The 15,087-nt window shown below is 43.2% G+C and overlaps 1 protein-coding gene across 4 annotated transcripts in view; it reads right to left on the reverse strand.

Moving 5' to 3' along the window:
* SLC9A9 (solute carrier family 9 member A9) overlaps nucleotides 1–15,087 on the reverse strand; it is a 560,292-nt gene that overhangs the window by 296,933 nt on the left and 248,272 nt on the right. The window lies entirely within an intron of this gene.

The raw sequence follows: 15,087 nt of genomic DNA on the forward strand, positions 1-15,087 counted from the left end.
AGACAAAAACCCTCCTTTTCCCACTGAAACAAATGGCAGCAGCTGCCTGAGGTCATCTTTTATACCCCAATTCCGGTGGCTGCCAACAGATTTATATCCACAGAGAAAAATCAATCCACCAATAGGCAGTCTGTTCACTTAAATATTTTTGAGGATGTCATATTTGTTATTTTTTTTTTTGTAACTGGGGCCTCAAATCCCACAGTGTTAATGTAAAGGACAAGGTGTGTCCTATGTTAGGAAACATGAGCTCCGTATTATAGCATCAAAATGAACAGATGTGCTAGAACCAGTAGCTTTCGGGAGACTAATGAAGTAACTTTTCAGATTTTTTTTTTGCACTTTTTATTTTAATACAAGGTCTTCAAAGCTAATCAGACAAAATCAATAGTTTCTCAGCGGCTGCTGGGAGGGACTTTGTAGCTCTTAGAGAGCAAACAGTACACCAGGCACACTGACTTGAGATTAGACAGGATTTTACAGAGATGTAACTGAATCTCTTGTGGCTTGGATGATGAGAGTACGTTAACTCTCTGACCTGACTTTTTGTGTCTAAAGACTAGTTAAGAGAGAACAGGGGGAGTGGGTTCCAATTTTCCCTGGATGTCTTTAAACCCCCAAAGTAGGCCAAACACTTCTCCTTTTTTTTTTTTTTTTGAATTTTATTTATTTTTTTACACAGCAGGTTCTTATTAGTTACCCATTTTATACATATTAGTGTATATATGTCAATCCTAATCTCCCACTTCATCACACCACCCCTTCCCCGTTGGTGTCCATACGTTTGTTCTCTACATCTGTGTCTGTATTTCTGCCCTGCAAACTGGTTCATCTGTACCATTTTTCTAGGTTCCACATATATGCATTAATATACAACATTTGTTTTTCTCTTTCTGACTTACTTCACTCTGTAGGACAGTCTCTAGATCCATCCACATCTCTACAAATGACCCAATTTCATTCCTTTTTATGGCTGAGTAATATTCCATTGTATATATGTACCACCTCTTCTTTATCCATTCGTCTGTCGATGGGCATTTAGGTTGCTTCCATGACCTGGCTATTGTAAATAGTGCTGCAATGAACATTTTGGTGCATATATCTTTTTGAATTATGGTTTTCTCTGGGTATATGCCCAGTAGTGGGATTGCTGGGTCATATGGTGATTCTATGTTTAGTTTTTTAAGGAACCTCCGTACTGTTCTCCATAGTGGTTGTATCAATTTACATTCCCACCAACAGTGCAAGAGGGTTCCCTTTTCTCCATACCCTCTCCAGCATTTGTTGTTTGTAGACTTTCTGATGATGCCCATTCTAACTGGTGTGAGGTGATACCTCATTGTAGTTTTGATTTGCATTTCTCTAATAATTAGTGATGTTGAGCAGCTTTTCATGTGCTGCTCGGTCATCTGTATGTCTTCTTTGGGGAAATGTCTATTTAGGTCTTCTGCCCATTTTTTGATTAGGTTGTTTCAAACACTTCTGCTTTGATCATGTAATTGGATAAGGAAGATGAATGTGGATCTCAAATGGAGCCCTGATATGTATGTGAGAAAGAGACTGCCTTTGAAGTGTTCTTCTTTTTGTAAAGTGTTGTGCTATGCAGAAAAAAGGAAAAGCAAACCCATATTTGGGTCCTTTATAGCTGACAGTCCTGGGAAAGGGTGCCCATGGCTGCGTGTGTAAAAAAAACAGTAGTGATGAGGAAACATTCCAGTTGCTGTCTGTCTTTCAAACAAAGGTTTTTGCACAGTAACACAGTTTTGTAAATACTTCTGTTAATTCCTAAGGCTGCTCCCAGCAGATCTGATCCTTAGAACAGGCATCTCTTCAACCCCATCTTCACCTTCGCACTCGCTGGAAGTGTTTTCTCTGTCCCGATGCTTCCCTAGCTTGAAGCACCACCATCACTTCTTTTGGCCATATTCCATATCATTATTTATGTAATGTTTGTTTTTAAATCAACTCATTTTTATTCAAATGCAAAAGCTTTTATTAAATAATATTTATGAAATCATAGTTTTGATTTGCTTCATATATTGCTTTTTAATACACATGAGATTATGTAATTATTAAGTTTGAAAAAAAAAAGTTCCCCTTTGTGTCACCTAAAATCGTCTGGGTATCTCCACTGGTTCATAGTATGCATTTTGGGAGATGCTGTTTTCTTCCTGGGCTCTGATCCCCACCCAAAAGTGTGCAGCCAAATTTCATACCTTCCCCGTGAGATCTGATTTAACTAAAGGGAAGAGCTTAATTCTCCTTGACCTATGGAGACTCGTTCATTGATTTGCCAGCCCTAAAGCACTTCAGGATGTTAGTCGGGATGCATGGGGTACCTGCTATGTACCAGGTGATGGATTCGATGCAGGGAGTGGTGGGCTGGCAGGGAAGGGCATGGAAAGGAGAAGCAGAATTTGAGCCAACAAACATTTTATTGACCATGTGCAAGGCATAGGCAGAGAAGCCTAAGATAGAGATGACAACTAGCTCAAGTCACAGAGCTGAGTGTGACTGTGAGAGATGTGCAACATTTAATGGGGCAAATGAGGAAAGGGGCACTAGTTTAGAATAGAGGGGATTTAAGCAAGTCAACAGTCAGTGATGGGGAGCAGGCATTCCAGGTAGTGGAAAGAGTGGAAGCAAAGGCAAGGAGGCAGGAGAGTTGAGGGCACTTCAAAGTGGAACTATATAGTTATGGCTGGAGCCTGGGAGCATGTATGTGGGCACTGGCGGAGGGGTAAAGGCAGGTAGGTGGCATCACTCAGAGCTTTAAATTCCACCTTAAGAATATACAAAAGCCCTCACATTTATGTAATATTTAGTCCTCTTATGCCTGCATTATAACTGTATTTGATCCTATCACATCTCTGCCAGCTAATTAGGGCAGGTATATGGTTATCCGTCCTTTTCTTTCTTTTCTCCCACCTCCTTTTTAAAAATAAAATACAGAAACTAAGAGTCAGAGAAATAAAGATCATATAGCTACTAAGTTCAAAATGTAGATTTCTTGTTTCTCCCTTGAAAAAGTGATCTTGTTGGGAGGCAAACATGAACCCACATCAGGACCATTGAGTGAGTGTGGTTCTGATTCTAAGGGCAATAGGAGCTCAGGTGCCAGAACCCTGGGTTTCATGTGTGGATGGAACATGAGCGGCACCCTCCCACGTGCAAGGAGAGCGCGGAGCACCTTGCATGGGGCAGCAGAACCCTCTCTCCCGTCCCACTAGCAGGTGAGACGCAGGGCTTCTCCTGGAAACCTGCTTTCATGCCTGCCTCCTGCTCCTGGACTTCAGCTTTGCTAGGCCTGGCCTGGGCCTCTTTCCTCCTTGTATGCCCAGGACACAGCCTGATGCCCGGCCCGTGGCAGGCTATATAAAGGCTGAGGGAACGAGGGCAGGCTGACTGGAAAGCAGGAAGGAAATAAGGAAGAAATGCAGGAAGAGAAGAGGCTTGCAAAAGCTAGTCATCTTGAAAATGGATCATCATCTACAAGATTTTTTATTAGGCATTGACTCTGTGTAGTCATGTTGTGGGTACTTTTAGGGTCATCAATCCAAGCTTGAAGTTAACACTTGAGACTCTTAACTTGAGCCTCACAGATCTCATCCTTATTGGCTGTATGGCCTTGGTTAAGTTACTCCATCACTCAGGCTCGGTTTCAAAGTCTATAAAACGGCCCTAACAGTACGTATCCCACAGAAATGTGTGAGAATATGAGGTACATTTAAAAACCTATAAAAAAAAATAAGAGGGACTTCCCTGGCAGTCCAGTGGTTAAGACTCCGTGCTTCCATTGCAGGGGGCACGGTTTCGATCCCTGGTTGGGGAACTAAGATCTGGCATGCCTCAGGGCACGGCCAAAAAAAAACATAAAAAAAAAAAAAAAACCCTATACATTTATCTTACAGGTTGTAGGGCCATTCATTGAGTGCTGATTATGTGCACAAAACATAGGCTCTCAATGAATGTTGACCATCGTCACCACCACTGCCATGATCATCACCATTCTGCTAAGAACTTCCACAGGCTTGCAATCAGAGAGAGCAGAGCGCTGTGGCTGAACCAGGCCTTGATTCCAACTACGGGCCGATGGGGTGTGGCTTCCCTCCCGGCACACTGTGCTTCCAGGTTGCTGCAGAGGGACAAGTCACTTTTGCACGGGAACATCAGGGTCTCCAGGGAGGAAACGGCCACAGAAGTGACGCCAGTAGGTTGTTACGTTTTGCGTGGAGCTCTTGGCTCCGTGGATTAAGGAGGAAAGGAGCGTCCTCAGCAGCCTGGACAGGGACGTGCCCCAGGACAAGAACAGGCCAGGAGACTGAACTTGAGTTACATCTCCCCAAGTTTATCAGAGGACATTCTGCAGGCAAAGCCCTCTGGCTTCTGGTGAGGAGTGAGGCGAAGAAAGCAGGAGCCTTAGGTCCCAGAGACATTGTATCTCTCCCGACTGCCAGGATTTTAGGAAGTTGTTCCTCCAGGCTCTAAGCCCTGGCAAAGGAGGCACCTCTCTGGGCTCTGGTTTGCAGCTTCAACACTAAGCCTCTGGATTACGGAGCAGCAGCTGCAGAGAGTTTTCGGAAATGACCAAGGGTTTGGGTAGCATCTGTAGAGTTTTCTGACTTCAGCCTGAGAAAGGACGGAAGATCATGTTCTAACGGTTTCAGCACTTTGGACTTAAAAGGGAAATACCTCCTCCCGTGCACCAAGGGAGATGCTTGAACCATTAGCGGATGCAAATATCAGAGCGGGCAGAGGCAGGGAAGAGGAACTGGGCTTCCTGCTAATCTGTGTGGTGCTTGCTCTTTGGGACACCACTCTGAAGAGGCACTGTTTATAGCACATGCTGGTGAAGATAGATCTGTGATCTGCAGATTTCTGGAGAAGAATGTTTGAGTTGGATAGAACCAATATCCTTGAAAAGGACATGACCAGAAATACCCAGTGGTGTTTAAATATTCATCTTATAAATTGGATATAAGTCCAGGTTATTGATTCTGATTCATTCTGTTCAGGAACAGATTATTCACCAAAAACTAGTTTGATGATAGTGTACTGCATACAGTCTCAGAAATAAATATGCGTATCTTTTATTCAAAATTTTTGAAATGGATGAAATATCCTAAATTCCTTTGATGAGAGCAACATGAACAAGGATCACACTGCTCGCTGTATCATTTAAGACTCACAGACACCATCGAAACTCCAGTGTTTCTCAACAACCCATCTTTTCATCTTTATGCTGTTCCTACAGGAAACCCCCTGGCCACTGAGGTAGCGTTAAGGGCATAGTATCTGAATCTGAGATCTGGGTTGAAATCTCAGCTCTGCCACTTACCGGCTGTGTGAACTTGACCAAGTTACTTAGACTATATGCACCTCAGTTTCCTATGATGATGATAATTAAAAAATGATAATAAAATGAGGATGATAATAATAGTACCTATCACATAAGGCTGCTATGAGAAGTCAATCAGTTAATATTTATAAAGCATTCAAAATGGTACCTGGCACACAGTAAGAACTAGATAAGCATTTCTTAAGTTAATCATCCTTCTTCAAATAACCCATCCTCCTCCTCCTCCTCCTACACTTACTCCTTCTTCTTCCTCTTCTTCCTTTTCTCCTCCTCCTCCCCCACCCCTCCTCCTTCCTCTTCTTCTCCTTCTTCTTCGTCATCGTGTTGTTTGTCTGTCTTTCCGTCTCCTTCTCAAACTGAGAGATTGGTTTAGTTCTAAAAGAAGTATCCCAAACTAGATGTCCAATCAGTACCTCAACCAAAACAGAACTGAGATGTCATCACCTGTCTCTCTCACACTCTGACTGGTCCCTGGTCTAGACTCTCTTGGTATCAGGGATCATTTGATCATACAAATTGTTTTGTGTAGAATGGCATGTGGCACATATGCTCAATAAATGCCAGCCATGAGGAAGAAGAAGAAGGGGAGCGAGGAGGAGAAAACGAAAGAAGAGGAAGTAGGGAAGAAGTTATTGCAATCATGCTGAGAATGAAGACGAGATAATGTATAGAAAGTATTCTATAAATGGAACCACCATCACTGCCGCCAATGCCATCCCTTCCAAAACTCTGGCCACCTTCCCATTCTGCACCCTACTGAGTCATCTCTCTCCTGATTCTTACAATCTTTCTCAAGACCACCCGGCTTTCATCACCACCCACTCCTGTTACTCTTTACTGCTACTGCTAAGATATTTTCCCCATAATTACCCACAGAAACTACTCAACAACCTCAAGCTCCTGGGCAGCCTTCTTTCATAATGATGCTCGCCTCTGACAGGTCCTCCCAACTCCCACAATCTACTCACTATTCTGGATGCCTGATTGGGACAACCTGCTTCTCTATCTCCCAGTCCAGTCTCACTTCTCTTGTTAACATGAATCAATGCCACTTTAAAATTTTAAAAGGAAAGTTTTTTGTTTTTTTTTAAAAAATTATTAGCACCTTTTAAAATTATTATTATTATTATTATTATTTTATTTTGGCTGTGTTGGGTCTTCGTTTCTGCGCGAGGGCTTCCCCCAGGTGCGGCGAGCAGGGGCCACTCTTCATCGCGGTGTGCGGGCCTCTCACTATTGTGGCCTCTCTTGTTGCAGAGCACAGGCTCCAGACGCGCAGGCTCAGTAGTTGTGGCTCACGGGCCCAGTTGCTCCGCGGCATGTGGGATCTTCCCAGACCAGGGCTCGAACCTGTGTTCCCTGCATTAGCAGGCAGATTCTCAACTACTGCGTCACCAGGGAAGCCCAAAAGGAAAGTTTTAAGCATATACATCACACCCGTTTTTTAATTTCTATGAATGTAATCAAGAAAAAGATGGGAAGATGATTACTATAGCCGAAGATATACAAAAAGGACCTTCCATTTTCTCTGCCAAATCTTTAATCCCTAACAAAAAAATTTAAACTACTAGCACCAGTTTATTACAGAGTTCTTGATTCTTCCAACTGTACTATATTGAATCCTTCTTTGTGCTGGGTGTATAGGTCCATTAATGATGTCTTGGTCACATTCCATTATTCAGTTCCTTTCAGTTATCACAACTTAGTGCTGTCCAGCTTAAAACCTAAATCTTCAAAGCAAGGTCCTTCTTCTCCCTGCAGAATATTCTAGAGCAGCAGGCAGGATGACTTGAAAGGGAGGAGTGGTGCACTTGGTGGCACAGTGGTTAAGAATCCGCCTGCCAATGCAGGGGACATGGGTTCAAGCCCTGGTCCAGGAAGATCCCACATGCCACAGAGCAACTAAGCCCATGCACCACCACTACTGAAGCCCGTAAGCCTAGAGCCCGTGCTCCGCAACAAGAGAAGCCACCGCAATGAGAAGCCTGCGCACCACAAGGAAGAGTAGCCCCCGCTCACCTCAACTAGAGAAAGCCCGTACACAGCAACAAAAACCTGACGCAGCCACAAAAAAAAAAAAAAAAGTGCTCAGGAATGCTCACCTCCAACTCCCTCCTGAGCACCAGCGCCCCCTGGTGTTAGAGGCATGGAGGAGTGATGGGGAGCCAAGCTCTCCACCTTTTGTGGCCAATTGTTTGGCCACAATGGACAGGGTCCCTGGCCTCACTCTTGTCCCTGCTTGGTCCGTTTCTTGGAAGCCCCTGCTGACATGGTGGCACCTCCAATTTATTAAGGATCCCCTCACAGGGACCACTCAGTTTTCCTTCTGCCCTGCCAGCTCTATATATTCCCAGCCCTTTTCTATGGCTTGGATCAGGGGCCACTTGGGGAATTTGGTGGCTCTCACACCTCTCTTGATCTCCAGTCCCCTTTAGCTGGGGCACCCCTGAGCACCCTCCATGGGCCACAGAGCACGCTTCTAGGAGGGCTCACCTTGCGCGCTCCCCAAACACAAGAGACTAGGGAGCCTTCAGGTCCTGCGGACACAGAGGACTCCAGCTGACTCCTTTCAGAAATCTGTAGGCCAGCCCCTGTGTTCTGCTCTCTCACTCCGAGAAGCCACGTCCAAGAACCTCCTTCCCCGCTCTGTTTTGAGAGGGGCTCAGCCCCTCGGCAGTTCCTCCCACGGGGACAAGCTGGCAGCCTTCCTCTTGCAGGCAGTCTCGATCTATTTGGGTGATTCCAGTGGCATCCCTTCCACTTGACTTAGGGGAGAGGAAGCTCCCTCATGGGGAGGGGTAACAGCTTCACACCTCAAACACTGCAGTCTCTCCAAGGAGGACCGCCTTTCTTTCCCACTCCTTTCATACACTGTTTTGAGACCAAGGAGATGGGGTAGGAATTGGAGGAAATGAGGCTGATTCTGTTGCTAATTAAGCCTGTTGGGAGGTGTGTGGTTCTAAGTGCTGGGAACCCCTGACGCTCCTTTTAGTACCTATAGGCATTTAGCAACTTTTGCTTCAGGTCTGCTCCCTAAACCCAGTTTGGAAAACGGGCAAAAACCCACAGGATGACGCATCTTGTGACCTTTATGTCCGGGCGCTTCTGGTTTCTTTTCTCCCCATCTATCTAGAGTTGCCTTGTCATTCTGCTCTGAAGGATACATTTTAAGGAGAAATACAACATAGAGGGGTGATGGAAATTTGTAAAAGCTGCTCTGTTTGGTTGGCCCTGAGTTTCACAGGTAAGAAAGTAGAAGAAAAACTAATTACAGTGCTATTTTGTGTTTAAAATTTTTTATCTCCCCCACAAAAAAGAAACAAGTGGATCCTTATCTATTATTTATCTTTTAATAACTCTACCAACCTGCCCTTTCTCAAGAAGTTGCTTAATTATGAGTAAGGAATTGATTTTATGGGGCCAAGAATTGTGTGTACACATTGGAATTCATTCTGGCATCTGCCTGCCCATTATTCTGGCTTATGTTCTGCCAAAGGCTGATGAAGTTCTGTCAGGAGAACCTGCTGTAAAACATAATGACTTCAGGAATTGGGGGCATTCCAGGCACCCTGGGAGGTTAGAAAAGCTGCCTTTTAATAATAAGTGGTTCTGGCCAGAAGTTCACTGAGCTTGAGTTAGAACCACAGGGTCTCACCTTCCCAAGGGCCAACAGCCCTGCAGGGTCAAGGGCTGTGTTTCAGGAGGGCCATTAATGAACTCTTTCAGCTTCTGAAGGACTGCTTAGTTAATGACCGCTCCCTTCGGGTCCAAATTCACACCGAACAGTGATTTTTCCAAATCCTTGACAAATATCACTTTGCCATTTTGATGTCTGGCACCACAAGAGAAGGAGAATTTTGTGGGAAGTATGAGTTAGTATATCACGGCTGTCCCCAGAACAATACGATCTCAGGCTGAATTAATGGATTCATTCTAACAACAAATGTTTCTTGAGCACCTACTATGTGCAGACATTGTTCTAGACACTAACGATCCAGCAGGGAACACAACAAAGCTTCTGACCTCATGTTCCTTACGTTCCAGTGGAGAAAACAACATAATAAATAGCTAAGCAAGTAAACATATGATTTAAGGAGAGACAGAAAAGAGAAAGAAAGCAGCATGAAGGGATGGAATAGAGAGGGATGAGGGTGCTGTTTTAGTTAGGATGGTCAGGAAAGGCTTCTCTGAAAAACATTATTAAGTGGAGTCCTGCATGAAAAGAGTGGGGAGAGTTTTCTAGTCCCTGAAGCAGAGGCAGTGTGGCTGGAGGGGATTGGGCCAAGGGGAAAGTGGTAGGAGACAGGGCTGGAGACTGGGCTGGGGCCAGGTCTTGTGGAAGTTTTCGGGACTTTCTTAGGACTTAGGATTTTCCTCTAGGGGTGAAAGGGCATCCACTGGAGGGTTTGGGGTAGGGGAGCATGGTACAGAACATTCCAGGTGAAGGCTATGTTAATAACAGTAGAGGACGCTAGACAGGAGTCAGCATGGTCCCGTTGTCCTCCCCCATGGCTGGATCAGACGGGGCTTTCTTCTTTGGTCTTTCTTCTTTGGCACCATCTGAACGAAACCTGACAAACCATAGCGGACCACAGAAGAAAGAGTAGGGTGGTGGGGAAGAAGAAGTAAGGACGGAGGGGAGTTTAAAGGACAGATGAATTTAGCAGGAACAGCTACAGTGAGCATTTGAAAGGTGGTCAAGCAGAGGAAGGACTGGCCTCATTCTCTGTGTTTCCAGAAGGCAAAATAAAGTCCACGAGTAAAACATCAGAGGGAGAAAGATTTCAGCTTTATATTCTATTGCAGAATTTCCTAATTCTTAGATCTGACGGAAAATGAAATGAGATCTATAAAAGTCAAGTTCTCTGTCGCTGGAGATACTTAAGCATAGAATGAAAGAGTTACCTGTCAGGGTGTTATGGAGAAAATCCATGCACTAGACAGTTGGATAATGTGGCCTCGAGGAACCTCTTGCCCCCAGGGTCATTGACCCCCTATCTCTTTCCAGCTTCCTCCAGGACTATCAGGAGAGGAATGGAGGGTACTTGGCTTTCTACCCAAATCCTGCCATTGGAAATGGCCGAGTATTCAGCGAGCAAGGGGCAGTACTTCAGTGGGGATTCAATGAAGGCGCCGATGATTTAGGTGGGAGCCATGCTGATAATGACATCAAGAACAGTTACAAATTTCAGCACGGAATAAAGTCTTTGACAGATTCCTAAGTGGCTCTGGTCCATTAAGTTCCAACTTTAAAGTGACAAAGAGAGCTCTGAGCTTAAAATTGGTCAAAAGGGAAGAAGAGTTAAAGGTTTGTTATGAATTATATGTACATTTTCTTTGAAAGGAGATCTTAAATTACTTTGCGATTCAGCCTGAAAAGTCTTGTCAGAATTGGATTAGTCTGTGGGCTTTGAGAAATTTTCTCTTGCACCTAATATTGAGAGGAAAGTGAATCTGAGATAGTCCTAAAGATAAAAGTAACTCGCAAATACTCTTCTTATTTTGTTTTCTTTCTTTCTTTCTTTCTTTTCTGAAGCAGAAACAGGAATTTGAATTCCACTACTGTGAACCTATTTAAAAGAGAGAGAGAGACACTAATTCTCATGATCTAATGGGGACTTCAACCCTTTCTCCAACTTTTCAGTTCCTTTAATCCTCACTAATGAAATCTTAGCTCCAAAGAGTACTGTAATATGTGAAACTTTTAGTCATAATAGATATAAAAAGATATAGAAAAGTAGGTTAATAGCCACTAAAGATGGAAATCTAATTAAAATTAAAATATAATCATTAACAGGTGTAAGAAAGACCAAATATTAATCCCCAAGGTTGAAATGGAGAAGGGGGTCAGGTGCTCCAACATTTACTGAGAACTCAAATTACATATTATTCACTGTATTTGTTACTATGGAGCATTCACTATGTGTCAAGCGCTATGTTAAGCATTTTTATAAACATTATCTCACTGAACCCTCACAGTGACCCCCTGAAGTAGGTGCTATTATGATTTCCATTTTATAGATGAGGAAACTACGGCTTATGGAAATTAAGTAACTTTATATATCTCACCTCATTTAATCCTTCCAACAATGTAATGAAGAAAGTATTTGCATTTTAGAGATAAACAGACTCAGGGATGGTAAATCATTTGCCCCAAGTAACTCACTAGTAACTGGAGCGGCAGCCATTCAACTCAGGTCTCACTAGTGAAAGCCCGTGTGCCATGTAGACGGGGAAGTGAAAACACTTGGATCCATCGCCTGAGTGTACACCCAGATAAATAACTCAACAAACGTTTCACGTTCATAGGATAGAGGCAAAGACTACTCACGGAAGGTTAACATTTTAGGACTTCTAGTACTAATTTGTAAGAAAAAAAACTGCATTAGTGAATATATTCATTTCCATATGAGGAGTTTTGCTGACCACCTACTGCTGCTTGTAGGTCAGGATTTCTTCATGGAGGGCTCTTCTCCACATCGAATGAGTTTGTCATGAAACTACGTACACTCCGTGTCTCTTGATGTTCATGCCAGCACCAACCCAGGTCTCATATCATCTCATGCAGTTGTTCACCCTGTGCTGCCATGTGGTGACTACTGTCTCTTTATAGTAATTACTTGTGTCACAGTGTCTTCATCTAAGACATGGTGATAATAACAATTGTGCCCCCTTCATAGAGTGGGGATTAACTGGGTGAATACGTGTACAGTGCTTCTACTTGGAACACAGAAAGCACTCCATAAATGTGAGCTGCTATTATTGTTGTTACTGTTATTTATATCAATATTATTGTTGGAATGACTATCTTTCACCATTTGCTCAAAAGAAATCAATAAAAACTGAGCTCTTCTTCTTAGAATATAGAGGCATTCAGGAATTCCAATTAAGGTGTCAGAAACATTATAAGAATCTTCTGAGGTGGAATGAGTAATACATTTAGAGTTAGATCATGTACTGAATTCATCTTTTTCTTAATGAGGCCTGTAAAGCAGAAGGTTATTGGGATAGTATCAGAAAAGAAGATGCATGTAAATTGTTAACAGTTAAGACCAAAAGATCCACGGTTGTTTTACAAATCCAGCAGAGTTTAACTTCCAGCAGCCTTGCTGGAGAAGGGGACACCAAGATAGACATACGACAGAAATCCCGTTGCTATACCTGAAGCAAAAATGTTCATGAACAGAAAGTATCTAATGAAGTTGTATAGAATTGCGGATCAGCAACAATCAAGGAAAAATCATGAAACCGATGGAGTTTGCTTTCATGGCGATCACCAATTCACAGCTCACTGCACGCTACATAGAGATAAAAAGAATCCAAAAACAGGCACTTGCTTTCATTGGGGCCTGCAGTGCTTCATAGATGCTGTGTGCTGAGGACAGAGATGAGGGGCTCAATGACACACTAGCTTCCTCTGGTTGGGTCAAAGGACTTTTCATAGACAATGTCCTATGAAAAGCTTTCCTAATCTGGGTGCCTTTCATTCCTGTGCTAAACAAAACTCACTCCTGTTATAAACAGCTTCCTGAGACAGCCTGATGGAGTTTCACCTGGTGACAAGCCAACTCCCAGAAAATATTTGCACTGATCAACTCATATCCCCAGATCCTTCTCCTGTTCTTCTATTTATTAGCAATTAAGTGAGCATCTGGGCCCCAAATCACAACCTAATTGAGAATCTGCATCCATAAATAGAGTTGCAACTAAATAGAGTTGCAGATAATTTTGCTTGAGTACAAGTTTATCTTTGGGGGCAAAGCACATAGGTATGTTGCCTCCCCTCTACAGATTTTGATTTTATGTTTGAAGCATGGGAGCTGTGGACCAACAAATCTTACCAAAGAGGGTTTTGCTTTCACATAATGCTTTTAAATTACATTATATGTGTCTAGCAGTTGCTATAAAGTATATATTGCAGAATGCTAAAGTTCCACAGTAGAGTCATCTCTGATACTGCATCTTCAGGATACAGCTTTATCTAGGATAACAATGTAGACTTTACAGTATATTTGAATCTCAAACCAATACAACTTGTAAAAATTGAGAGATTTCTAACTCAAGCAATTAATAGGTTTTTCCCACCCATGTAGTAAAGATAGTTACTAAGACTTGGAGTCAGATGCCAAGCACCAGGATGAACACTTCATTTACCAAGGCCATTGCTGAGTCGTGAAGGAGCACAGGCTCCTAGGGCTAGGGCCCTGAGCCCTGGGCCCTGAAGCAGTCTTAAAGATTCAAAAAGATAGGTTTTGCACATCTAGGTGCACAATAGGTCAGAGGCTGGGGAAAATGCAGACTGGAAGACTTGGTGGAGGACTGGGGTGGAGGCAGGTCAGTAGAACACTTCAAGTTAGACCCAGGTGAGCAAGCCACAATGAGTATATATACAACCAGCAAGGCAGCCAGGGAATCAATGATTCAGGGAGTCCAGGGATGGATGTGAACCCAACATAAATGAACACAAGCACTTTGCTGGAAGGAGAGTCCTTAGCTTTCATACACCTTCGCCATTTATTCCATGACCTCAAAAAGGTTAAATACCGCTGAAGTAGGGGTACACAAATTCTGATGGCAGAACAAGGAGGGAGTGGTCAGAAGCTGAGGCTAACAGTGGTCTGCAGAAGGGGAGATAAGAGACAAAATCAGATAACCAGACCAAGGTACAAGAAACAGGAGTGGGCTCATGGAGGAAACCCCGTGCTTAAGCCATGGCCTTTCACTCACTGCCTGCTCGGGTAGGGGTCGTATATGGCAGCTGTGGGCTAGCAGGTGATGCACGGGAGAATGTAAGTAAATAATGACATCTAAGTATATCTGGAGAGAAAGGTGAGGTTTTGAGAGTTGTATTTACACAGGAATAAATGACACAGGAAGTATAGCAGATAACATCGTGAAGTATAAATTAACTGTGGCTTGAATCAATCCTACTCTCTATTCAGGGTTTAGCTTATGTCAACTTTATTGATTCAAAACATCCAAAGTCACTCACCATCACCACCACCACTACCAGGGCTTGGTTCTCCCCTTATGTCAATCAGAATGTGTGAGACACAGCAGCTCCCAGGCCTTGTTCAGTGCACCCATGGCAAGATCTTCAAAAGATCTACTGTCTTTATTTATATGTCATGAGAGCACATTGGAGAAACAGGGAATTTGGGAGAGAAATATTCCTTGATGACTCAATTATGAAATAAGTAACATGTTGGTAATAAAAAGCATTTGGGATGTAGATGTTTCTCTCTGAGATGGGTTAAAAACTAGTGAATTGTTCATATTGTTTGTAAGGGAAGAAACTGGTAGCCAGGGTGGGTCAGAAGGAGGGGCTGGAGATGCAGCTCCTCCTATTTGGAGGGCAAGTGGCAGGTGGTGACAGCTGCTTTTGGATAATTCCCCTCTGCTCCTTTTATGGTAGGGGGTCTCTCTCTCTCTCTGTCTCATTTTGTTTTTTGTTTTTTGGATTTCTTTGGTCAGGTCTATTTTGTATTACCATTCTACCCACCACTAACTGGGTATGCTACCAGCTAGTGTTGAACTTTACTACTTAAATGGGACTAAGGTTATATGGAAACTACAAAGTCTTTGAGATAAAGGGTGAAATTCAATAATTATACCTCACTGTCTCCTCTGGATTAAGTGTATTCATTAGATTTTTATTCAAACCTATTATCACCTTCTTGGAAAATCCAGTTTTTAAAAAAATGCCTCAGGGGCATTGCTAGAAAGCA

Source organism: Balaenoptera acutorostrata, chromosome 4 (assembly GCF_949987535.1).
Source record: "Balaenoptera acutorostrata chromosome 4, mBalAcu1.1, whole genome shotgun sequence".
Lineage (NCBI taxonomy): Eukaryota > Metazoa > Chordata > Mammalia > Artiodactyla > Balaenopteridae > Balaenoptera > Balaenoptera acutorostrata.